Source organism: Theobroma cacao, unplaced genomic scaffold (genome assembly GCF_053813885.1).
Source record: "Theobroma cacao isolate CCN51 unplaced genomic scaffold, ASM5381388v1 tig014, whole genome shotgun sequence".
NCBI classification, from domain to species: Eukaryota; Viridiplantae; Streptophyta; class Magnoliopsida; order Malvales; family Malvaceae; genus Theobroma; species Theobroma cacao.
In genome coordinates this window covers 166303-193192 of record NW_028291725.1, presented here as the reverse complement: position 1 = coordinate 193192, position 26890 = coordinate 166303, and the positions used below count along the sequence as shown (strand labels likewise).

The following is a 26890-nucleotide window of genomic DNA, read 5'->3' as shown; positions in this document are numbered from 1 at the left end:
CCCACCCTTCACATAATCAACCAAATTAGTCAAAATTTTCTTTTTCTTAAGGTTGAACACCTTCTTAGTGTTGGTGACCTCCTTTCTAGTGCACATCAAACGTAGCATGTCTTGTCAATTATATTGTCAGTTGTTACACGCCATGAACTAAACAACACGACACATTTTCATAATTGGACTTGAACGATCAATGGTTAGGGCCTACGTTGCACTTGAATGATCAATGGTTAGGCCTTCATGGCATTTACACAGGACGTTGAGGCATGTGTTAATTTATTTGTTGGTCATCCAAACCTTAAGGGGCTCCAATTCCTTGAAAATGTTGGGCCTCACACTCTGTTGATTTCGAAGTTACACCTGCACATATAAAATACCAATATCGAAATATCATTGATTATTTGGAAATGTAAATGCATGAATGTAATGTTTTCAGCTTACCTTTCGTTTAGGTCTTTCTTGAACTCTGTGTATTTTTTCTTGACCGCTACCTTGTCCTCGGGGGAATAAGAACAGGTTCACGTATGGGCTCCCAATGTATTTGCTTTGCATGATGATTTGTGCCACTTCAGTCTCATCTACATCTAAAGTCATCCATATTAAACGTTAAGCAAGTCTATGGCAACTATCAGTTACACCTTAGTGTCAAACTGCCTCACTGGTGTGGTATGAACCGGTTGTGTGGTGTGAATTGGAAGTGTGGTACAAACTGGAGGTGATGTCTGCGGAGGAGGTGTGCTCTGAGAAGGAGGGACGGACATGACCATTTGCCATTACTCAACACCCATGGGCGAATCCGCACCAATTGGCTCCTCACCAATTGTCCCTTCATCAAATACCTCAAGATTCCCAACACCTCCCACAGCTTGCTCCACATCCTCATCGCCACCACTATCATCGTCTCCAGCACCATCATCGTCATCACCACCACTAACATCATCCCTGTCGCCATGATCATCAACCTTGTGGTTATTGTTATCGCCACCATTATGTTCCTCATCGCCACTAGCATCATCCCATTAGCACTGGCATCATCCTCGTGGCCATCGCCGTCATCACTACCATCAACATCAACACCACCGCCATTGCCATCAACCCCATAAGCATCACCATCATCGTTGGGTGCACTTTTGTGTTGACCGGTAAACCCATCCTACACAATGAGATAAATGAGAATAGAAAATAGGTTAGAAAATACATTGTTGCATACTATGACTAAGAATATAGAAGTTGCTACATGCCATGCCTAATTAAGTTGTAACACGACTTGCTTTAAAACCAATGATGTTACACGCCATGCACAATTTCCTACATTGTTACACGCCATGCCTAAAAATATATGTTACTACATGCCATGTGTCACGGACTACACCTTTCGGCCTAAGTATGCGATAGTTCGTGCTGCACTTGAGTGGATACTTGCACGTAAGTCAACCAATACTTGATTATATCTTTACCAATGAGGTAGCCCAACAATCCGCCGACTACTCACCACTTATAAAGAGTTTACTAGATTTTACAAGTATTCTACTCATAGCCATTACAATGCTTGAAATGAGGACATTCCTTACCTAAAAGGTCTTTCCCTTAAAAACTTAACAAGCGTTTGTGGAGGTGTCACCACAAGACATTACATTGTTTGAAAGAAGGACATTTCCCTTACAGATACAAAAAGACTCAATCTCATAAATAACTTTACCCTATCATATTCCAGTACAAGGTCGGTTTGTGACACCAAGCCTATAAACACCACATTGCTACCAATGGCTAACCATTCAAGTTGCTACACACTATGCCTACAATTACTAAGATGCCACATGCCATTTTGTCACAATATATTACATGCCATATTAACAACATTCGAAATAAATGGACATCGTGTGTAACAAAATTGGAGATTTTTCTAAACACTAAGTTACCCATAATCAACAAAATAAACAACTTTGCATAGGACAAGCAACCATTTGACAACATAATCAACAAAAGTGAAAGGTGAACAACAGAAGCCACTAAAAGAACACATATTTTTATCAACAATTTTGAACAAAATCAACTGACTGACCTACTTAAACACATTAAAACATCAAAACCCTCTCCATGTAACTACATTCTCAAGAAATATGGCATTGAAACATATAAACCCATTAAAAACACTACAAAAAACTCAAATACATCCTAAATGCTACATGAAAATAACGAAAAAAAGCTAGAAGATTGTACAAAGAAAATGTTGAGAAGTCGATGTACGTGCCGATCCTTTAGTGAGTGCATGTCTTTTTGCCATTCCCGCCTCAGCTTGCATGTGGTCCGTCTCAAATGACTCATTGTGACCATATCATCATTGTTTAACCTCATCTTTCACAATTGTAATAAGAGCAAATAAAATGTTAGTTGATAGTAAAACAAAGTATTCTGGGGTATATAAAGAACCATCTTTATCAACATTTAGGCGATATCAACAGAGCGAAGAGGTGCCACTCATGCTGATGTATGACGACGAGCAGTTGATGTTGTTAGGGATTCAATGTGCGTCTGAGGAGTTGGCATCAATGTATGCATTTAAGGATGTGGCTTACGCATTTAAGAAGGTGGAAATGCATACGTTTTATTATCGAGTTGGAATTGAGCAGCTAGAGTGACATCGACTTCATCATCCTCCTCGTCCATCAAATGAAGGTGTGATTGGTCGTTTTACTAGATGCACTAGTGGGCTTCCACTTAAAGGTGCCACTAGTTATTTTCTCCTTGAACGCTCTTATTTTCTATCTTATATCGAGACCCTATATATCCTGATACTCCAAATGCCATATTAGAATATATTGATTCCCCTTAGATATAGGGGTATTTATATGAACCCAATATGGCATTGTGGTCTCTTCCGTGGTAGGCTCCAAAGTATGGTGTTCGCGCAACTACACAAAACATACAATGCAATTAGTTTGAAAGATAGTTGACATATGACAACAAGAAAAAATAGTAGAGTTTTGCTCACCTTCTAAGGACTCCAATTTTTCCAACAACTTGTGGAATAACTTTGGCTTTTTCCTGCACTCTGATTTACACATTCGTGTATAAACGTCACCAACACGAAGCCTATTCAAGTTCAAAAAGAAAGAATGGCCTTCATCACCCATAATTGCAAGTAAATTGAAAACACTATAATCACCTAAATGTTACATGACATGCCTTAATAAAATGTTATGTGAAAAGGAAAATGGAAAATGTTAAGTGACGCTACCTATATCGCCCATGCAAATCCACATACATTGTATTGAAAAGGCTTAGGCTTCTTCGATGCCTCGACCTTGGCCTTGGTCTCCATTACAGGAGGAACTTCAAATCCCCTCAATAGGTAGTCCATAGTTAGCTTCCACACATAATGACACCATGGGAGCGCATTCTACACTTCCATGTCCTCGACCAACACCAACAGCCATAACATCACCTGTCTTTTATAGTCTTGTCCAAATAAAATATTATTCACAAGCAAGACGAGGGCCATCTTTGTTATGTCTCCCTAGTGCTTAAAGTTGTCGAGCCGAAACCTTTCAAGCACTTGCTCCAAATTCACCTTCTTTTTCTCTCCCTATTATTTGTAGTGAATTCCTTTAGGGATGAGCTTATAGGGACATGAGAAAACATTTATCATGGAGTCCAACTTCAATCTTGTCACAAGGCAGAACTCACACTTAGAGAATCGCGCCTTGGTTTAGCCTATGACAAACCAAAACTCATGCTCCGTTGTGTCGGGTTCATTAACTATATGTTCAGCAACCTCTTAAAGCACTTTACCTTCACTGCATCGTACTCAACTACCTCATGGTGCGTGTTGATTATGTATGGCACAACCCACTTACAATAGGTGTTAATGATGATGTGGAAGACCTATTTGTCTTTTAAAACAACAAGCGAAGCTTCATGGTTCTCATACCATGTGAAAGCCATCTGCAACAAAAATTAGTAGTGCATAAGTAAGTTACACACCATGACCAATTAACTCAGAGACGCTACATGTCATTTACAAAAAATTTAATGTTGTTACATGCCATGCAAAACAAGTTAAATGTTGTTACACGCCATGCCAAATAACTAAGCTATTACACATCATACCTAAAATCCTTGGTTGCTTTATGCCATGCCTAATGACTAAGTTGTTACACACCATGCCTAATGACTAAGTTGTTACACGCCATGCCTAATGACTAAGCTATTACACACCTTGCCTAAAATTCCTAAGATGCTACATTTCATGCCTAAAATTCTTAGGTTACTACACACCAAGCCTAAAAATCTTTGGTTGCTAAACGTCATACCTACAAATTCTTAGTTGCTACACACCATGCCTAATAACTAAGTTGTTACATGCTATGGTTAAAATTCCTAAGATGCTACACATCAGGCCTAAAATTCCTAGGCTGTTACACGTCAAGCCTAAAAATCCTTGCTTGCTACACGCCATACCTATAAATTCTTGGTTGCTACACGCCATGCCTAATGACTAAGTTGGTACATGCCACGCCTAAAATTCCTAAGATGGTACATGCCATGCCTAAAAATCCTAAGTTGCTACACGCCATGCTTAACAATCTAAGTTGCCACACGCCATGTTGAAATTCATAAATGATGCTACATGCCATGCCTATATTCATGCACTTAGGGAAATCCTTAAAGTTGTCACACACCGCACCCATTTTGTCTCAATATGTTACATGCCATGCTTATATTCATGTACTTAGGGAAATCCCTGGAGTTGTCACACACCATGCCCATTTTGTCTCGACATGTTACATGCCATGCTAACAACATTCAACCTAAATGGGCATGGTGTGTAACATCTCTTAGGATTTCCTTAAACCTTAAACTACTACATTTAATAAAATCAACAACTTCAAACAACATCATATGCCATTTAACCACATAATCAATGAATATGGCTACCATAACAAAAAAAACCACTTTAAAAAACACATAATTTTATCAACAAGTTCAAATTAAAAGCAAGCATTGTAACTGATAACTCTATTATTTAGAGTTATTTGAGCTTAATTTTAATAGTAATTTAGCTTAGTTCTTGTAGTAATGCATAGAAATTAGTAAATTTTATTTAATTATTTTAAATTAGTTATTTTAGCTTTGTCAATCTAATCTAAGTTAATTTTATGCTTAATTTTCTGTTAATGTGGTTAAGAGAAGTTGTTATTGATTTATTTGTGCTTTTGTAGGTGTTTAATAAAAGAAGAATTTTAATGAAAGAAGGAGAACAATTTTGAGGTGCAAACTTCTACTGCATATCTTTTGGTATTTCAGCCATAACTTTCTCTACAAAGCTCCAAATGAAGCAATTGTTAGACCATTGGAAAGATAAGAGACAAATATACAACTTTCATGTTTACCACTTTGCCTCAATTTTACATGGAAGATGGTCAAAAATCTTGTTGAAGTTAACATACTATAATTGTCCTAGAGTAATTACGATTTCTGTTAATTAATTGGGCAAAGCTGCTACTCATATAGTCTGGTGAGGAAATTTCAACTGAAATTGACTTCTTTCTCCACCCAACTTGGCCTAACTTCAAAGCCTATAAAAATAACCTTTCAGAGAACCTGAGGAGAGCAGAAAAAGCACTAGATTGACAGCTGAGAGTCCAGCCACAAAGTCATTAAAGCTGAGAAGATTTTGGAGGATTCAAGAAGACTTGAAAGATTAAGATTATAGTTCTTGAGTTTTTTCTTTTCGATTATTCTTTTATTTTCTTAGTTTATTTTTATTATTTAAACTTAATTTAATGCTAATGTGTGATTTGATGGGTAACTAAGTTTTTAATCTAAGATTATGATTGAACTCAATATGTAGTCTAAATTATTTATCTCTCTTTTACTTATGTTTGATAGATTTAAGTTGTTTATTTTATTCTGTTCTTAATGATTCTAATTGACTGATCGTCAATTAAATTGAATTGGAAACCTAGGTAAAACCTTGACGAGAGAATAAGGTAGACCTAGAATAAAATAGCGTATGATCGAATACACTTAGTTGATTAGGTGATTGGATTTGCATATAGTGCAGATAGACACCTATAAGCCATATGTAGCCAAAATTAGAGCACGAACGTAATGAATCTTTTTTCAATTCAATTTGCATAGACATATAGTAAATTAATTGAGATAGGTATTTTTATGAGAAACTCGACAGAGACTTGTAAATAATTTTGGACTCTAGGTTAACAACTTGATCCATTAAACTAAGTTAAGAGAGAGAGAGAGATAATAATCAAATAAAGTATTAAGGGACATCATAATCTTAAGTCTGGTAGTTGATTGAACTTTCAGTTTAGTAGTTCTAATTTTTTTTTTAATAATTTTAAAATTCGATTGTTTGAATAAGATTAGGGTGCTATAATATTAGTAGTTAATAGTAAGAATTAAAGCAATTCTTTGTGAGCAAGATACTCTATTCATTACTATATTACTTGTTAACGATACGTGCGCTTGTGTGAAAAATCAACAAGAAGTTTTTGGCACCATTGCTGGGGAATTGGTTTTTAATTCTTTCTTGTTAATATTAATACCAAGTATTCCTAATCTTACTTCCAACTTTTGTTTTTATTTTCAGATACTTTTGATTGAGGTGATGAACTATCAGTGGCCATCTAAACAATTTGTGCCTAAGAGGGTTGCTAGTGATTATGCATTGGATGCAATCAGTGTTTTGGCCACCGAAGTAGATGCTTTGTCTCAGAAAATTAACGCTTGGGGTGATAATGCTTTTCAAAGTGCTTTTGTGACATGTGAGCTTTGTGGAGATAGACATTTAAGTTATTGTTGTCCAACCTATTATGAATCAATGCAATTTGATGGAAGCTTCGATGGGCAGTAAAATAAGTCATACTCCAACAATTACAACTCAGGATGGAATCACAAAAATTTTTCATGGAGTAATGATCATGGTCCTACATATTCATCACAACTTATTTTCCATAGTGGTTTTCAGTCACAAGTTAGAGCTCCTATGCTAGAGAAAAAGCCTTCAATAAAGGATATGTTTATGCTTTCATGACAAAGATAGATGCCTTCATGACAAAAACTGATGCCATCATTCAAAGTCAAGCAGAATCAATCTGAAATCTTGAGACATAAGTGGGTCAATTAGCTACTGCCATCAATAATAATAATAGACTTCAAGATGACGAAGATAAGGTAGATCAAGGAAATACCTCCAGTAGTCAAGCTCAAGATGAAGAAATTAAGCAAAAATAGGAAAAATCTACATCACCACAAGTCAAGCCATATATGCCTCCCATTCCTTTTCTGGATACAGTTGATGTGTTACCTAAAGAGGTTATAGCAAAAGCGCATTATTCAAAGAGAATTCAATTTGAGAAGTTGGATAAAAGTCAGTCTATTCCACCACCTTGGGTTAAACAAGCATCAAATATTCAATTAAAAACACTATAATCTCATTTTAGGAGGAGGCTACTTTTACACCTCAAACTTTTTCCATGCAAACTCAAACCTCAACCAAAGTCAAGCTATTGACTATAAAATAGCGCTTCTTAGGAGACAACCCAAGCACTCTAACTAACTTTATTTTATTTTTTATTTATTTTTATTTTTATTATTAACTTATTAACACTCTTTTTTTTATTTGTGCAGGTACATATAAAAAAAATTGAAAAAAAGTTTTTTTGAAAAAAAGGGTAAGTTGCGACTCCCACTAGGGCCTTTCGGGCTTTAATTAATACAAGTTGTAGGCCATTATGCTCTAGGACCCGACCCCGCTTGAAAAAAATAAACACCATCGAGGTCGCGACCTAGAGCGCGAGCTGTGGCTCTCTAACAGCAAGGTCGCGGCCTCGTGCCCTTTTGTAAGGTGTTGTGGGTTGCCATGAATAGGCAGCCCATTGCCCAGTATCCACTACCCAATCCCCCCTTTTTATTTGGGCCACCCATTACCCAATAAAACCCTTCTTTTCTTTTCAATTATTTTTATTTTATTTATTTATTTCTACATTAACCTTTATTTATTTTGTTTTTGTAGTAAAAAACAATTCCTCCTAAAAAGTGAGAATGAGGAAGAAGACAATGAGGAAGAGAAGGATTATAGCTTCTACAAAAATTCATTCAATCATTAGGGGAGTATTTTTTACCTTTCCTATATTTTTTCTAACATTGAGGACAATGGTTAGTTTAGGTTTGGAGAGGTGACTTTATTTTTCTGATGATGAATATTTTGTGGAAATTTTAGATTTAATTTTATTCACATGTTTATCTAGATTTATAAATAATTTAGGTTTACTTGGTAAATGAATTTATTTTTTGTTTAAATTTTAGGAATCTAGAGTAAAGTTGTGCAAATTTTTTTCAATGATTTCTCTATCCAATGATGATAACTAGTTGTATTGAATTCTTAGCTTTTGGTGAATAAGATTTTTGTTTGGATTCCTGCTAAATCTTTTATTAAGTATCATTGTTAGGATATGATTTCCACAATTTCAAACACTATAACTTTTACTTTGAATTATTGTGAATATATAGAGAATGTTTATATTGATGTAAATTTTAGATTATATCATGAATTCTAAAATTTGCTTGATTTTTCTCTTGAGGTGAAATCCTAGGCAATACTTAATTAGAGACATGACTTAGGCCATCTTTGGATCGTTTGAGCCTTAAAAGCCAACCTTGTTAAATCTTTATCCCTAGTATACCCCTTTTAAGCCTAATTCTCCTTTTCTTTGTTTAACTACATAAAATTTTAAAGTCTAGCTTTAAAATAAAATTTTCAATTTTGCAACCTTCACTCCTAAGCATATATATGGTTTTAGGAAATATAGATTGAACTAAATGTTGAAAAAGATGGAAAAGTGATGTTGCTGTGAAAAAAAAGTTTAAAATATGAAAAGTTACCCCACTACCTACAATGCAAAGAAAATAAGTTTGGGGGTGTGAAATTGTGAAAAAAAATGTTGAATGAAAGAAAAGTTCAAATGTGGAATAAAAGGTGTACTTCGAGAAGGAAAATAGAGCTCTCTATATAGATCCTAGAAAAATTATGTGCTTAGGGTGATTTGAACCACATTAATATTCTTTATCATACCTTGACCCTAGCCATACATTACAAGCTTTATAAAGTCCTATTGATCCTTAGCTTGGTGTTAGTCTACATTAGTGAAGAGAGAGATGAAAAGTAAACCTATGGAAATTTAGTACTAATTTAAAATTTGTGTTGGCATAAACTCATCCAGATATAATGATAATCTTGGTAAAAGATTACACACACATACGAAAATCCATTCGAGAATGTGCTTGCATTAGAATTGAAACATGAATTTGAATGAGGCTTATATTTTTCCTAAGGTTAATGATTGATGGACATACTTTTGAGGAAATTATAAGGAATCATTGAGTTAATGCACTTTATCTTTAGTAGTAGTAGTAGTAGTAACTATATTTATTTTAGTTTTCATTAACTGAATTTGATTTTTGTAAGTTAGTTATTTTCTATGTTTTGCTCGAGGACTAGCAAAATATTAAGTTTAGGGGTGTGATAACTCTATGATATAAAGTTATTTGAGTTTAATTTTAATAGTAATTTAACTTAGTTCTTATAGTAATGCATAAAAATTAGTATGTTTTATTTAATTATTTTAAATTAGTTATTTTAGGTTTGTCAATCTAATTTTAGTTAATTTTACACTTAATTTGCTGTTAATGTGGTTAACAGAGGTTGTTATTGATTTATTTGTTCTTTTGTAGGTGTTTAATAAAAGAAGAATTTTAATGAAAGAATGAGAGTAATTTTGAGGTGTAGACTTCTACTGCACATATTTCGGTGTTTTGGTCATAACGTTCTCTACAAAGTTTTAAATGAAGAGATTTTTAAACCATTGGAAAGATAAGAGAAAAATCTACAACTTTCATGTTTACCACTTTGTTAAGTTCCACTTGAAAAATGGTCAAAAATCTTGTTGAAGTTGACATACTGTAGCAGTCTTAGAGTAGTTACAATTTCTATTAATTAATTGGGCAAAACTACGACTTACATAATTTGGTGAGGAAATTCCAGCTGAAATTGACTTCTTTCTCCATCCAAGTTGGCATACTTCAAAGCCTATAAAAACAACCTTTCAGACGACTCTAGGAGAGCGAAAAAGGCACCAAATTGACAGTTGAGAGTCAAGCCAAAAAGTCATTGAAGCTGAGAAGATTTTGAAGGATTCAAGAAGACTTGGAAGATCAAGATTATAGTTCTTGAGGTTTTTCATTTTGATTATTCTTTTATTTTCTTAGTTTGTTTTTATTGTTTAAACTTAATTTAATGATGATGTGTGATTTGATGGGTAACCAAGTTTTTAATGTAAGATTATGATTGAACTCAATATGTAGTCTAAATTATTTATCTTTCTTTTACTTATGTTTGATAGATTTAAGTTATTTATTTTATTCTGTTCTTAATGTTTCCAGTTGACTAATCACCAACTAGATTGAATTGGAAACTTAGATTAAACCTTGACAAAAGAGATTTAGGTAGACCTAGAATAGAATAGCATATGATCGAATACACTTAGTTAATTAGGTGGTTTGATTTGCTTATAGGGCAGATAGACACATGTAAATTATACATAGCCAAAATTAGAGCACAAACTTAGTGAATTTTTTTTCAATTTAATTTGCATAGACATATAGTAAATTAATTGGGATATGTATTTTTATGAGAAACTCGACAGAGACTTATAAATAATCTAGGACTCCAGGTTAGCAACTTGATCCATTAAATTGAGTTAAGAGAAAGAGACAATAATAAGATAAAGTATTGAAGGACATCATAATCTTAGGTCTGGTAGTTGATTGAAGTTTCAATTTAGTAGTTTTAATTTTTGTCTTTTTAATAATTTTAAAATTTAGTTGTTTGAATAAGATTAGGATGTTATATTTAGTAGTTAATAGTAAGAATTAAAATAATTCTTTGTGGGAACGATACTCTATTCATTATTATATTACTTGTTAACGATACATGCACTTGTATGAGAAATGAACACTAGCAACTGCATTGACACAAAATAATATTCAAAAATCAAACCCACTCTATTTAATAGATTGCCAAGGAACATGGTTTTCAAACAATAAAACCCACTCAAAAACATAACAAAAAATTCAATATTGACTAACTTCCCTCTTTATGCAATTATTGTGAGTGATTACTTTACTCTAAACTTATTCAAACACTTTACTTTCTTTGGGAATGAGGAATGAATCAAATGATGTAAATGCTCAAATGCTTTGCCCAAATGCTCTACTCTTAGTCAAAGATGTAGAAATGATTTTGACAATTTTTATATTCAAATGGCATGTAACAACATTTGTTTTCAAGAAGGCATGTAGCAAATGGTGGGGAAGGTTATTTTCAAAAATGTTCGCTTGAATATGAGGAGATTTCATTAAAGGCAATTTTGTCCTAAAATCATTTCTCTTGTATAAAAATACTTAAATTTATGAGAAGGTTATTTTCAAAAACACCTTTTCTTTGAGGGTAATTTTCAAATTTAAGCCAATCTTAAAGTATTAGTTGTCCACAATTTGATTTGATTTGAAAGGCTTGATTTAAAAGCTTGCTGGAAACTTATAAAAAAGTTGAATTGGTTTAAAGGAATTGAGGTGAAACTTAATCAGTATATTGTGAAAAAATTAGCACCAATTAATGTTAGTGGGTGCTAAATTTTAAAACTATAGTCCTTGAAACATATTTTCTATATATATTATACTTGATGATTGAACAAAATTATGAAAGGCATGTGCTAGTAGAAATCTCTAAGTTGTTTGTGATTATGATATGGATTTCTAAAGCTATTTTCCCTATATTGTGTGTGTGTGTGTGTATACATGTTTTTAAAGATGGGGAAACAAACCTTTGACAAGTTTTCACTTTAAAATCAACCTTGCAAGCTTCATGTGGTGCTTAGGCCAATGGCCATTATTTGACTCACAGAAAGTGACATTTTACTTGCTGTTCTCATCAATGCATGTTGTTGGATAGTTAATATGCCATGCCTCAAAGTAAATTTGTGCATAAATATTTGATTTATGAATATACAACATATTGCTTTATCACGTTTTTTGAATGCATCAAAATTTGTTTTTTTTTAATAAAATATAAACACTCGAGGGTAAGACCTATTACCATACCAGGTTAGTGTGGTCTTGGAGCATAAAGTAGTGATTATTCGTTGATTGATATTTGATTTTAAAGGGAGACCTAAAGCCCAATTTTATATTTGATGGCGTAGGGCATCCACGAGTACGTAAAAGGGGACTTGAAGCCTCGATTTTATATTTGGTGGTGTGGGAAGTCCCACGAGTAGGTAAAAGAGGACTTGAAGCCTTGAGCATCAACTTATATTTGGTGGTGTGGGTGAATAAGTGATGATGTTATTAACACGAGAGAAAGAGCCTAAGGGTTATATTAAACCTACCTGAGGATGATGCTCACATATTTGATTTCTCATTAAACATGGCACGACATTAATATACTTAAAATCTGTTTTTACATGGCAAGTGATGTTGTACTTGTTCATTGGTGATTAGATATAACCCATTCTTATTGTGAGACCCCAACCTCTATAGGCTTGTAACCAAGCATAGATGTAATAATACGAGCCAATGATAGTTTTGTCATTTTCTCTAATAAGCTCCCAAAGTAAGTTTTAAACAATATTATGGCCTAAGTAGGCTTAAAGCATAAATGGATGGTGATATTAGGGGTAAAATGGAAAAGAAACCAAAATTTTGACGATTTTCACCGTAGGGGCAAAATGGTCATTTTTCACATCGAGTTAAAATTTTAAGTTTTTATGAACCCGAGTATGTTTAGACCATTATGGACCTTGTCCCAGTGTTAAAAGAGCAAAAAGATTGCATAAAAGATTGGAGGAGAATAAGTAAATTGGTGGAGGGGTAAATTGGTAATTTTAAGGGAATGGATAAATTTGGCCTATAAATATCTTGAATTTCTAGCAGCTTCTTGAAATTTCCAGTAGCTAGTCTTCTTCTTCCCTATTCCTCTCTCACATTTCTTCAATTCTTCCATGGGAGTTTTCTTCAACCTTCCATAACTTTCTCTCTCTAGCTCCAATTTTCATGCTTTTGGTGTACTCTTCCATAAACCCTTATACTCTTTCATCCTCTTACTTTAAAACCCTTCAAAAATCTGATTTTCATGCTTTCTCTCACTAGTTGGACGTTCTAAAGAGAGAAAGAGAGAATTACCCCATTGATTTGGAAGCAATTGGAAGAGAATTTGACTACAAAGGAGCCTTAGGGTAAGTGATGAATTAAGCTTAGTTTTTAGCTGTAGAAAATGGCTAGTAATTGGGATTTATGAGCTGTTTATTGTTGATTATGTTCATTACTTTTAGTGATTAAGATAGTGAACATAGATGGCCATTTAATATGGCAATTGAAAGCTAGCAAGAGATAGCTTTTAGGGTTCATAGAGTGTAAATTGACCTATTGATTATGCTAATGTGATCCTAGGTTCTAAGGAAGCCCCATCATCTTGTGTGGACAATTAGGGGAATTGGAGTCATTTAAAGGCTCTACAATCAATTAGTGAGTGGACTGCCTTCAAAACTTATTTTGGGAATATAATGTATTTGACAAACGTTTGAATGATTTTATATGATTTTTCATGAAAATGAATGCCTTGGGAACAAGCTCTTGAGAAATGATTTATGTTATGATATGTGGTTATTATGGATTTCTATGTGGCTACATTATGTTGATATACATATATGCTTGAATATAATGTTGTGTAATTATATTGACTCGGCTATGTGCGAGTAGGGAGTGCGCATAAGCCGAGGATGACCCGGTTATGTGCGAGTAGGGAGTACGCATTATCCGGTGATGACCTAGCCATGTGCGAGTAGGGAGTGCGCATGAGCTGGTGATGATGATGATGGGATGCTGTGATGATGATGATGGGTATATGCGTATATATATATATACATATGTAAATATGTATGTTATAGGAAATTGATGGATAATGGTTTATGGTTGTAATGCATGTGAAACTTGACATGTTAAACCTTGAGAAATTGCTATGTGTTTCATATTGGTTTTGAACATTTTAAGCAGGGTGGTTTTCTTTGGGAGAAAGGGAAATTTTCATTTGATGCCCTGTATTTCGCTGCAGCAAGAATCATTCTCGCTGCAGCGAGAAACTCTCGGGTTTTGAAAAGGTTGGCTGGCCGAAAACTCGCTACAGCGAGGATGCATTTTCGCTGCAGCGAAATTCATTCTCGCTGCAGAGAGAAACATTCTGTTTCTGGGTTACAATTTCACTGCAGTGAGATTGAATCTCACTGCAGTGAAAAACTTTTTATTTTGGTCTCCTATCTTGTTCAATTGCTGTCCTATCTTTCACTTTTTTGCTTGTTTCCCTTCCTTGCCTGCTCATTGAGTCTGTGAGACTCACCCACATATATTATTGTGCAACTAAATAAATAGTTAAGGACATCGTTGGCAAGGATACCTTCGACAACTGTGCAGGTAAATGGCATCTGTTAGCTATCTTTTGTGTCACTCCATTGTTCAGTCGTTGAGTCGTTTTCGATTTATAAAAAGTGATGTATTTTAAACTATATTCGATCAAGGCCCTTGGATTTTGTAAATTTAAAATTTAGAGTAGTGTTATTTAAGACGCATTGTACGGATACTTGATGTTTCTATTATAAAATTTGACATGTGGTGAAGAAAATTTGGTTATTATTGTTTTGGTGCATACTATTGGTGATATAATCATATTGATGTTAATGAGATTAATTGAAGTAGTAAGGATGATATAAGGAAAGGAAAATATTGATAAAAAAAATGTTTAGAAGGTTAGTCGAGTTGTGTGGATTTACCTACATGATTTGTGCGATGATAATGACCGTAGGTGAGTCGTTAAAAATTTGAATCCTTCTTTTTCATAATTAAAAAATAGAGTTATCCAAGAAAATCAATACATTACATGGAAAGCACAAAAGTTGAATTACAATCTAACTGATTAGGTCCCTTCACTTGTCATGTGACAACAATCTTAGCAAGCAAACTATTTTATTTTCAATTTATATTATATATTAAATTTGAAAATTATTTGATAGTGATTGTAATTTCTAATCTCATTAAAAAAGCTTGTTAAATTGATATTTTTTGAGGGCCTTCTTTGATATTGTTGCAAGGAAGGCAACATGGGTTATGATTGAGCTGAACCATTGGAACTACCGCCCTATAATCCTTTGTAAGTGCCTCACAAATCACAACCATTGGAACGACAGAGCCTAGAGTAGCCATAGATGAGATCGAATGGAAATGGAACAAGATCTTTTTGCTTTTGTTTTGAGTAGAGGTAAACACAATAAGACTGTTAATGCAAATAGAGTTTAGATGGAATTAAAAGAATTGATAAAATTAACTTCAAAACAAACCTTTTAATAAAGGTTATCTTTAAGACTTATTTTGTTCTCACCATTTAGTGCATGTTTGGCCTAGCTTTTTTTCAGCTTATCTACCTTTTAAAAGTAGAAGCCGAGCCAAACATAATCTGTTGAAAAGCTCTTTAAAAAAAAATAATTTTTTTAAGAACAAAATTTTTAAAAAAAGAGCTTAAAAAAAAGCTCCAAGGAAGAGCTTTTTCTTCTCTTCTTTTAAAAAAACATTAATTTTCAGGAAATACCCATCTCTCAATTAATCTCCCTCTCCTCTTCTTCCCTCTGCAAATTACCATTCTTCAACGTAAAACATGATTTCCCTCTTCTTTACCTCTTTCCACAAAAACTAATAAAAAACCAAAAAACCCAACAACAGAATATAAAAATCTAGAATTTTTTTTATCTTACAAAGATTAGGAGAAAAAAAAATCTAAAATTCAAAACTGCATGAAGATACTATTTAAAGATTTTCTCTCTTTTTCACCAAAAAAGATTTTAATATTAAATATATCATTTCCTCTTTTCTCTTATTTTTTGGGAATTAAAGCATATGGTCTGATTGCTTGTTAGATCAATAAAAATCTAATATTATTGCTACTATACAAGTTTGAAAGTTATTCCTTTTTTTTATTGATTTCTTTGATTTTAACATATGAAATTATATATAAACTTGAACCATAACATTATAGCTTATTAGGTGATTGAAGATGGCATGAATACCCTTTATGGTAATTTTAACCAAAATTAGAGCTTACATAATTTATTTTGTTAAACAATTTACTAAACAGTTTTAACTTAATTCTAAAAGCTATTATTTTTCATAAGAGCTTAATAATAGCTTTTAAGTTAAGAAAAAGCTAGGCCACACAAATGAAAACAATGTGAATAACTTTAGGAATACAATAAAACTAACATCTAACTTCGTCTTACACTTTGGGAAAGTCATCCGATAGATACATCTTAGAGTTTGTAAAATTGTTCGGTTTTAGAATTTACTTTCTGCAACAAGTAAATTATAACGAGTTTGGACACTTTTATAGTTGATGGGAACTTAAGTGTCTATGTTAATTTTCATAACACAATACTTCTGTTGCTCTTAACTTCTCTATTCTTGTTTTGTTTTTGTTTTGATATGTCAAAATAGTTGGCAGTAAGTCTTTTATAAAGGATTGTAAGTGTGTCTTCTTAAAAAACACAACCTTTTCATCAAAGTACCTTTTTGTTTTAAAAATACTTTTACATTTTGTAGAACATAACCTTTAGATAAAGATATTGTTTTGACAATCACCTTATCAAAAAACAACCATTTATTTTATAAGACATAACTTTTGAAATACAATATGAAAAGATAACTTTTCATATCACTTTATAAAAAGACAATCACTCATTCTATAAAACATAACTTTTAAGCTTTAATATGAAAATATAATTTTTCTTATTCAAACTTTTGATTTGTAGTGGTTTTTCAATTATCACATAACTTTTGAGTTAAGATAAATTTTCATGTTAAAAAACAATTCTTTTATTTTAAAAATACACCAATAAAAAAAACAAAGAAAATAACTCTTCTAATCCCTTCACCTATCAAACCAACCTTTCTTCTTTCTTCTTCTACTTGATATCCAAAACCTCTACTCTCTCTTCACTTCATCAGCCATCATCACAAAATGTTTAGATAACACATGTTAAAAGATATAAAATGAATATAATACTTTTTGTAGGTGAGAATTATTATAGTTTATAAATGATAACAACTACCATCAGTAAAATCCAAGTCCAATTAAAATAAATAAAAACATTTCTGAGCCTTTTTTAAAGTTTGATTAATTAAGCATTCTTTGAAAATTCTCAGAAGTTGTAGTTAAAAAAATTCTGAATTTTATGAACAATGATGTGTCCATTTTGTTGATGTTCCAATGTGTTATGTTAACATTGTATTGTTGTTGTATATGATCACTATCCGTGGTTAGACAAAGGCGATGGCCAGCAGGACAAAGACCCACCGATCGGAACAGCAGTGAGGAGATGGTTTCGGAGAATTAGAGACACGATTTTGAAGCAAGCATCTCACATAGCTTTGATAATCCCAACAACTTGTATACTGGCTTTGGCATCTCATGACTTGAACATCAAGATGTGCTTTTCTCTTAGTCCGATTGGAATTTCAAATAATTGGAATGTAGGCAGAGTATGAACAAGGACAACTAATCAGGATTCGGAATTAGGATTAATAGAGGAACAAAAACCCTAGTTCTAGGAATTAATGCACTGGGATTATTGTGTGCATATGAGTTATAGCAAAACCCCTAGTTCTGAGAATTAATGCATTAGGTTGCTGACGATCTTTACTTCTTTATGTATTCAATGTTCATTTATTCCTAGGCAAATTTGCTTACCCACCTTTCCTGGTATATAAAATTATTGTTGATTCTAGGTAAGTCACGATCTTTAGTTCTTTGAGTATTCAATGTTCATTAAATCCTAGGAAACTTTCGCCTACCTATGCCTATATATAAGATGACTACACCAACCCAACCCAACTCAAATCGAATTTTATATTGGGTCTCGCGGATCTTGGAACACCTCAGAGTACACAACAATGGAACAAATCCAATCTCTTCTCCCCTTTTTTTTCGAGATTTGAGTAGATTAATTCATAAAAAATTAGCTTCAACTATTCTATCATTGTCCTTTTGAAAAGTTAAAAATTCATTGACAAAAGTAAGGAATAAAACATTCCTTGTAACTCAGGGCTGAGCAACCATTCGGTTGTAACTACACAACCGACCGGAACTGACAGCGACCATCACAATCGACGTAGTTTTTCGATGTCGATTTTGGCGTCGGTTGTGACTGTCGATTTTGAAGGCACTGCAGTTCGACTGCTGGGGGCAATTCCTTCTCAACCGAACTGACCGAAAAATCAGAAAGGATGCAATTCCCGTTATATATCTCATTAAATTCCCCCTCTTCCTTTCCTTCCCTTCCCAAGTCCTGATTGTTGATAGATTGGCCGCCCCCTTTTCTTGAAAACCCCCTAATATTAAAAACCTCCCCCTTCTTCCTTGATCCTTCACTTGCTGACTGCCGTTGCCGACTTGCCATCTCTTGCTGTCTTGTCGTCTCCTTGCCAGCCATTTATCTTCAAGGTATGTTGTGTTGTTGACAAATTCTATTGTTGGGCTGAGGATCTTAATTTTGCTAAGGCCTTATTCTAAGAATATTTTAGTTGCATGAATGTCTTATGCCTCTTCTTTCCTAATTGCTATCTTTGGTAAAATCAACCAAAATGAAAAAATCTTTAACTCAGACAAACACTTGAGGCTTGTTATTTGTATGGACATCAACATTAATTTTCAGAACTGTCTTTCTGTTTTGATGTGGTATCTTGGGTTTTAGTTGGTTTGATGCTGTTGGTGATTTTGTCGAATTTTGGGTTATGTATTTTGGGTCCGGTTTGTTGCTGGTTGGTTTTTTATTGACTCTTTCTGCTGCTAGGTGATGTTTGTCTTGAAGTCTGAGGGATTCATGTCAGACCAAAATTTAGCATTTCTTCGAAGAGGATTTATGAGATTCAATGCATTGTTGGTTCCATATTCGTGAAGACTAAGGTTTCAACTAATGTTTTTAATCTTCTGTGGATGCTATTTTTGCCATTGTAGTATGTTTCTGTTGGTATTAAAGTGGTTCCCCTAGTTATAGTTCTGAGTTGATGTGGAATGTCAGCTTTGGTTTTAGTTCAAGTGTTCTTTCCTTGCATCATTTTCCCTCTTGGTGCAGGTTTCCCCTATGGGGGCTTTCCTTAAAGGACTTTGGCAACTCAGTTATAGTATTAGGCTTATGATAAGCCATTTTTAGTCATAATCTGATGTAATCCAGCAGCCTGTAGCATTAGGCTTTATATTTGATGTTATTTCCTACTAAGCAAGCTCAATTTATTAATTTATGTTGTACTTCATGCATTTAGATTAATGCCATGGATGATTGCATTGCATGTTATGGGTCTGTTTGGTAACCAAAAAATAACTTGTTAAAGAAAAATTTTTTCAATATAAAATATTTATAAAAAAATTTAATTTTTTTGTTATTCGGATAAATTGTGGAAAGCAATTTCTATCGTTTGGATCATTCTGTGGAAAATATTTTCCATCATCTCTAGTGGAGTTATTTGGATGTTAAAGTGATAAATAGGTGTTGCTTACAAAATAATGGTGTCACTTGGTTTTCATTAATTTGGATTCATAATTAAGAATAGACTTGAAAATAGACAAAATCAATAATGATATTTCTTAAAACATTTAATCACATATTTATAATTAAAATAAGCTCTAGTTTTCAAAAAATTTTCTATTTCATCACTTTTTTACCGTAACATTTTAGAAATATAAATATCATCAATTGTGTAAAACATCTAAAACTTATACTATGTGTATTCATTAAATGATGATCATTGAAATATTTTTTATTATAATTATTAGTAAGATTTATTCAATTTATAAATAAAAAATTAATTGCATTGAATGATTTTATTAAAAAAATTATTTTTTTAATTTTAATAATATTTAATAATTTAAACATTAATATTTTAAAATAAAATTTTTTAGTTAATATATTTTTTACTTTTTTAATATTTTAAATTAAATATCAATATTCATCGAACCAATAGTCCTATGCTTGGAATAAGAGTTTTTTTTTTATTATTCTTTGGAAATTGTCTAATGTTGAAAGACATTTTACATGGTCAATGGGTGTTTTTCCTATTTACTTGTAAACTGTTTTACATTTGTAATTAAATTTTCACAAATATAAATCTTGAAAATATTTTTCAAAATATTGTACGTCAAAACAAATAGACTTGACCTTTTCTCTTATCTTTTCCATTTTATTTAATATTTTTGTTAGCCAATTTAATATATGGTGTTTATTACTACTTTAAAAAAATAAATTATTGGTTAAGAATTCTTATAAATAAATATCATGGTGTTTATTGTTTTTTATTAAAAAAATTATATAGCGTTTAATATTTTTTACCAAAAATTAAACTATGTGGTGCTTGTTTATTGCATTTCTTAAAAATAAATCGTATGAACTAAACTACCTATTTAAATAAGATGGGGCTGATTTCAATTAAAAATATGGACTTGATTGGTTATGTTTCAGATTTTAGTCATTTAAGCTCAAAAAATGAGTTGGAATACCTCAATTTCGATTGACTGATTTTCCTTTTTGACCTGTACCGATACTCTCCCCAGTGTAACTTATAAAACAAAAAAAGAATTCCAACCAACCACACAAAAAAAGGAATCCCAACACCTAAAAAAACAAACTATTCAATTACTGTGTAAAAAAAAGCCCAACATCGAAATTTTCAGCACAAAAGAGTTCGGGAACGACCTAAAGTCAACCACGAAACCATCGGTAGATCAACTTATCACAGCCAACCATAACATAATTGGTAGCAATAAAGAAGATAACATCGCTCAGCAAGCAAAAGGCACCAGAATCACAAAATAAATGATCCCATAACATCACTGTTGTGGAAACTGACCAAGAAACAACAAAGATAAAACTCAGAGAAATTAAGCAAATAGAAAAAACACAAGAATTTACGTGGTTTAGCCTTTTACCTACGTCCACGAAGTGAAACTGTTTTTCTATTATTGAGAAATTAAAGTACAATAAATTGACCTCTATGGTTCTCCAAACCAACCCAAGATCCCTTACACACTTTTTCTCAATAATCTCCTAAGAACACTCACCCAAACAACTCTAGCTCCACCTAAAGCAAAAGACAAAGTGACAAGATGTTCCTTCTCTAAAGCTCTCAAAGCACTATTTGCAATTCTAAAGCCTAAAATCCACTTTTATAGTGTAAAAGTTCAAAGTAGAATGTGATTAGAACTCGATGTGGAATAAGAAGTTTAAAACCATACAACTACCCAATGTTGTACACAAACAAGAATCCTAATCAAATAAGATTTAGAATTCTAGTCAACCTAAAACTTAACAAATCTCCACCTTTGACTTGAATTCAAACTCCTTAAACCTCTTCCACCAGTCGCACTTAATTATAACTTCCTAACTCCACCTACTTTTCAACACCTTGAATAACTCTCCAAACATAAGACTTTCCAAATCATTGGCCTTTATAATTACCACGACTACACATACCAAATCAAGCATGGTCCAACACTCGATTCCACAAAACGACAAATGCACCTGTGTAGTCGTCCAGTCAATGGCACTAATTGACTTCAGAAAGGGACCTCGACAACCCTTCCAATTCACTACTGGCAAGATTTTTCATCCTTTCATCATCATCTACACCATGGGAACCTTTCATCACCTCTTTGGCAAATGAAATCTCACTTTGGTAGCTACCATCTCTTATGCACTGTTCCTATCCCTTCAAGACCTCGCATTCTAGATGATACAAGCCATTATGCAAATTCCCCTTCATCAGGACCATGTCGCCTTGTGTGACTTTTACCACTCCATCAAAAGCAGAATATCCATATCCTTTGGAGTCTAACAAGCTCAATGATATTAGATTCTTACGCATCTTCGGGACATAAGCCACACCACCCAAAGAACACACAACCTCATCAAACATTTTGATTTTCACCACTCTAAGACCCATGACCTTCACTACTGACTTATTGCCTAAAGTCAAATTCCCAGTCACCCCTTCTTGAAGTAAATCAAAACAATCTTTTTGATAACATATGTGAGTGACAAAAGTAGAATCTAAATACCAATCAGAATTTGCATCCATATTTTCTGAAATTGTAAGGACATCACAATCATCACCTTCAGCAACGAAAGCACACTCACCTTTGCTCTTGTTACTGTCATCCCCTTTTGTAGGACAATCCCTTTTAATATGTCCATACCCTTTGCATTAAAAGCACTGAACATTATTGGATCTGGACTTGCCACCTTTAGATCCCTTACCAGTTGACTTCCTCCTATGAACCTTAGTTACCAATGCCAAGCCATTTGGATCTCTATCCCCTTCCTTACTTTTCTTTCGGGCTTCACGAGACATTAACGTTGCTTGTGCTTGTTCTAACGTTATTGTATCCATCCCACATATCAGAGATTCCATAAATACCTCATAGGAGTCTAGGAGCGAAGTCAGGAACAACAATGTCTTTTCCTCTTCCTCCACATTCACATTAACCTTCTTCAACTGATCAATGATCCCATCGAATTCATTCATATGCTTCATGAGGTCTCCATTCTCCTCCATCTTTAAGCGATACAACTTTCGCCTATGTTATAATTTGTTGGAAAGACTTTTCGCTAAGTAAATCTTTTCTAACTTTGCCCATAACCTTGGAGTAGAATCCTCATCAATAACATGGTTAAATACATTATCTCCAATGCAAAGCTGAATAGTGCTCACACACCTATTAAAATACCCTATACTTTGATATGGTGATAAATAAAGTTGATCGGACGCAAATTGAGGTCAATTAAAATGTTTAAAAGTGATAAAAGACGAAAGGAGTAGTTTAGGATAAAATATTCCGCACGCGAGAAAATAATAATAAAATAATAATAATTTTATCGGAGGAGAATTTGTGAGATAAAAGGCGATTCAAAAGTCAAGTGAGGCATAATAAGGTATTTTGGGTACCAAGGAGACAAGATAAAATTTTTAGAATAAAATAATATTTTATTAATAAAATAATATTAAAATATTAATATTTAATCGGATGTCGAAATTAGTCATGAAGAAGGATCATATGATTGATCCAAGTGAGGGAGAAGAAATACAAGTTAATTTTTGGTGAAATGATCGACAAAAGTGAAATACGTGTGTTTTGTTAAGTCGAACCAACGCGGATAAGTAAATATTTAAATATTGTGGTAATACTGCATTGAGGTGCAATTTTTATATTTCGATGGTACACGCATCGAGAAAGGAAGTTAGATGAAAATTGAAATTTTTAGACGTATTAAAAAGATCAAAATTGGAATATAAAGATTAAAGGATATGTAGTGAAATTAGTGAGAAAAATAAAATAATCATAGAGTAAAAATAAAATAAAATATTAGAAGACCAACATGGGCAGCAGCCCATGTGGTCAATAAAAGAGTCAAAAACTCTTTACTTAGTGAATTGGAGGGGGGGGGGGGGGGGGGGGGGGCGGCCATGTGGACCAACAAGTGAAAGAAGAAAAAACAAAATTTTGATGTGGCTTGCCATGAAGGAAGTTTGTGGAACATTCAAGAGAGAAATAAAATATATATATATGTGTAATTGACCAAACTAAGTAAAGAGGACCAAGAAGAAAAGAGAGGTCGGTTGAGGGAGAGTAAAGGAGAAATAAAAGACCAAAGGAAGAAGAAAGAATCGAGAGAAAGAAAAACAAAAAGAAAATCATGCATGAGAAAGGAAAACAAAAGGAAAAGAGAGTTGAGTTGAGGGGTTGTTTTTGCTACCATTCAAGAAGGGAAAGAGAGCCATTTAAGGGCTGATTTTGGAGGCTGAAAAGAGCTGTTTTTCTGCTGGTTTTGGAGGTTGGAAAGTGCCATTTTTCTGCTGATTTTGGAGGCCAAAAAGTGCAGAATTTTGCAGCAGAAAATTTAAGGTTTGAGTTGCTGTTTTAATGGTTAATTGTGGTTGTTTTGCCTACAAATTTTTTGAAGGAAAGGTGCAACTTAGCTGCTAAAATTTTAAGAAAAAACAGAGCAGCATAGCTGCTGATTTTGGAGCCAAAATAAGCAGTTGTAGCTGCTGAAAAATTGAGAGATAAAAAGCTAGGAAGTGTGACCGGTGGTGAGAAGGAGAGAAAGGAAGAGAATGGACGGTTTGTGCATGTGAAGAGAAGAAAAAGGAATACAACAAGGCTGCTAGACGGTGGAAGAGAAAGAAAGAAAGAAAAGAAAAGAAAAAAAAAAGAAAAGAAAAGAAAGGAAAAGAAAATAACAAGGAAAGTGGGCATGGCCCAACAAGCAAGGAAAATTTGACATGGTCCAATAAAGGAAGGATGGGCATGACCCAATTAAAACGAAATGGGAGAAGTCCATGAATAAGAGTCCAAAAACAACAAAGGAAGAAAAATCCAAAAGAAAAGGAAGGTGGAGATTTGGGCCAACCTAGCTTAATTGGGTAAAAATTTTTTTATTCTTTACCATGATTTATTTTGAAATTGGATTATATGGAGGCTAAATTATTTTATGTAATTATGCATTGGTTAATTGGTGATATGAAGTAAATTTAAGTTGCTTAAAAGGTTGAAATAGGCACTTAATACCTTAAATAAGTTACTGGTGTTAATACTCTAAAGAATTACGTGAACGAAGGATGTAATTAATTATAGTAAAAATATATTAAGATGTGAATTAAGTGAGTGGATTTATGACAGAATGAGAGAAAGAAAAGTAGAATTGATTCACTAAATGTATTGAATTTAAATGGTTGCTAGGAAAGCGTGTTGAACGAAGTAGGTGACGGGCAATTAGGTATAATTATACGCATATACGAAGTAATAGCGAAGTGGAAATCCCGCTATTGTGAGGTGAGTAACCTTACCATCATTTTTATTATCTAAAGTATGTTTTTAATTGATTTTGATGAAATTTTATGAAAATGAAATTAAATGGTAAATCTTGAGTTTTACAAACAAAATGTGTCTACATGAAAAGATGTTATAAATTGTTTTAAAATTGAATGATGATTTTGAAAAATAGAGTAATTGGAGACCACTTGTTATGTTGAAAAATTTATGATTTGAATAAATGGCTTATGATAATATTTGCATGAATGGCTGAATTGGTATTTATGTTGAAATATATGAAATGTGTATTTAGCCTTGAAAGGTTGTGAATTACAATAATTGCCATGTCATGCTAGAATGAATTTTATTGTATGGTGGGTTTAGCTTGCTGCAGTGGGCGGATTCTGTGGACCAGCTTATTAAAGGGGCACAGAATCCGGATATATATATATATATATATATGTACCTCGGTTGGAGAGGCGCGTAGGGTATCTCCTGAGGTATGGTTAGAGTTCACGTCACGTCGAACCACCTCGTGATGATGAACTCCGCTAACGCCAAGGAACGACTGTGTTTTTCTCAAACTAAAAATATGTTTTACGTGTATAGGAAATTTTAACAGTCTTGGCGGGCTCTAGTGTACACCTCTGATCAAGGTGTCACCGAGTACTAGTTGATGGCATGAGCCAAATGTTTATGAAAATCATAAGCCTTAATGAGAAATTAGATGAAATACAATCGTGTGCATGTGTTGGGATGAATTTTCAAATTGTGAAATACGTATTGTGATGGGATATATTAATTGTCTCCTTTTACTCGGCTTTAGTTGATTTAAATGGTATTTGTTTACTCACTAGGATTTTATAATCTCACCACCCTCCTTTCCACCCATTTCAGGTTCAGAGTAGGCTGTTGATAGCTGATTCCATCGAGGGCTTCTATTGGATTAGCGTCATCCACACAGTAAGTTCATAATTTTCCTTAATTCTGGTTATTTGTGGGCACACTTGATGTTGTAAATTTAAATTAATTTAAATACTCTAGTTTATTGTGTTACAGTAAGAATGAATTTATTCAGTTGTTACGTTACAAAAAGTATTTACGTATAACTCTAAAATTACTGATTATAAGAAAATAAAATATTTTATTGAATATTTTGTTTTATCTTCTTATTATATTCAAATAATTATAAATTCATTTTAAATAAAGGTTTTAGATGCTTAAACTTATTTTTGAATATGAATTATATGATTGGTACTTGTTTACTACATTTTTTTTAACTGGTTTTGAAATTTTTAGTGAAAAATGACCAAAATGCCCCTGTGAGACAAAATTTTTATTTTATTAGTTTTAAGTTGGAAATAGCTTAAAATCCTTTAAAAAATAATATTTGCCAATAGTTACTCACCGAGGAAAATGAGAAACTGATATTAAGCCTTGCGAGATTTCGGTTGGCATTCCGGGAGATGGGTGCCCATCGGAGCACCGCGGCGATTGTCACGGGTTCGAGGGGAGTTCCGAGTCGTGACACCTTTGCTCCAACTCTACCCATTCAAAATCCTTCATGTCATCTGGTTGCCTTTCCTCCTTTCCTAGCAAGGGGTGCATTAAACCTTGCTGCACAAGGAGATCTTTCATCCTTCTTGGCTACTACGTGAAACTAGTCTTCCTATCAAACTTCTCAATTAAAAAATTCGTAGAACTAGTAACTTTCGACATCCTTGTTGAATCTTGAATTTACTGAACCCAAAGCTCTGATACCAGTTTGTTGTGGAAATTGACCAAGAAACAACAAAGATAAAACCCAGAGAAATTAAGCAAATAGAAAAAACACAAATTTATGTGGTTCGACCTCTTACCTACGTCCCCGGAGTGAAACTGTTCTTCTATTATTGAGAAATTAAAGTACAATAA

At 33.3% G+C, this 26890-nt stretch overlaps 1 long non-coding RNA gene across 1 annotated transcript; it reads left to right on the top strand.

The window, feature by feature from the left end:
• The first annotated feature begins 24433 nt into the window (after positions 1 to 24433).
• On the top strand, positions 24434 to 25970 carry LOC108663482 (uncharacterized). Its single transcript, XR_001929543.2, has 3 exons — positions 24434 to 24588; positions 24905 to 24997; positions 25874 to 25970. It is a non-coding gene; the product is annotated as an uncharacterized LOC108663482 (long non-coding RNA).
• Positions 25971 to 26890: the final 920 nt, after the last annotated feature.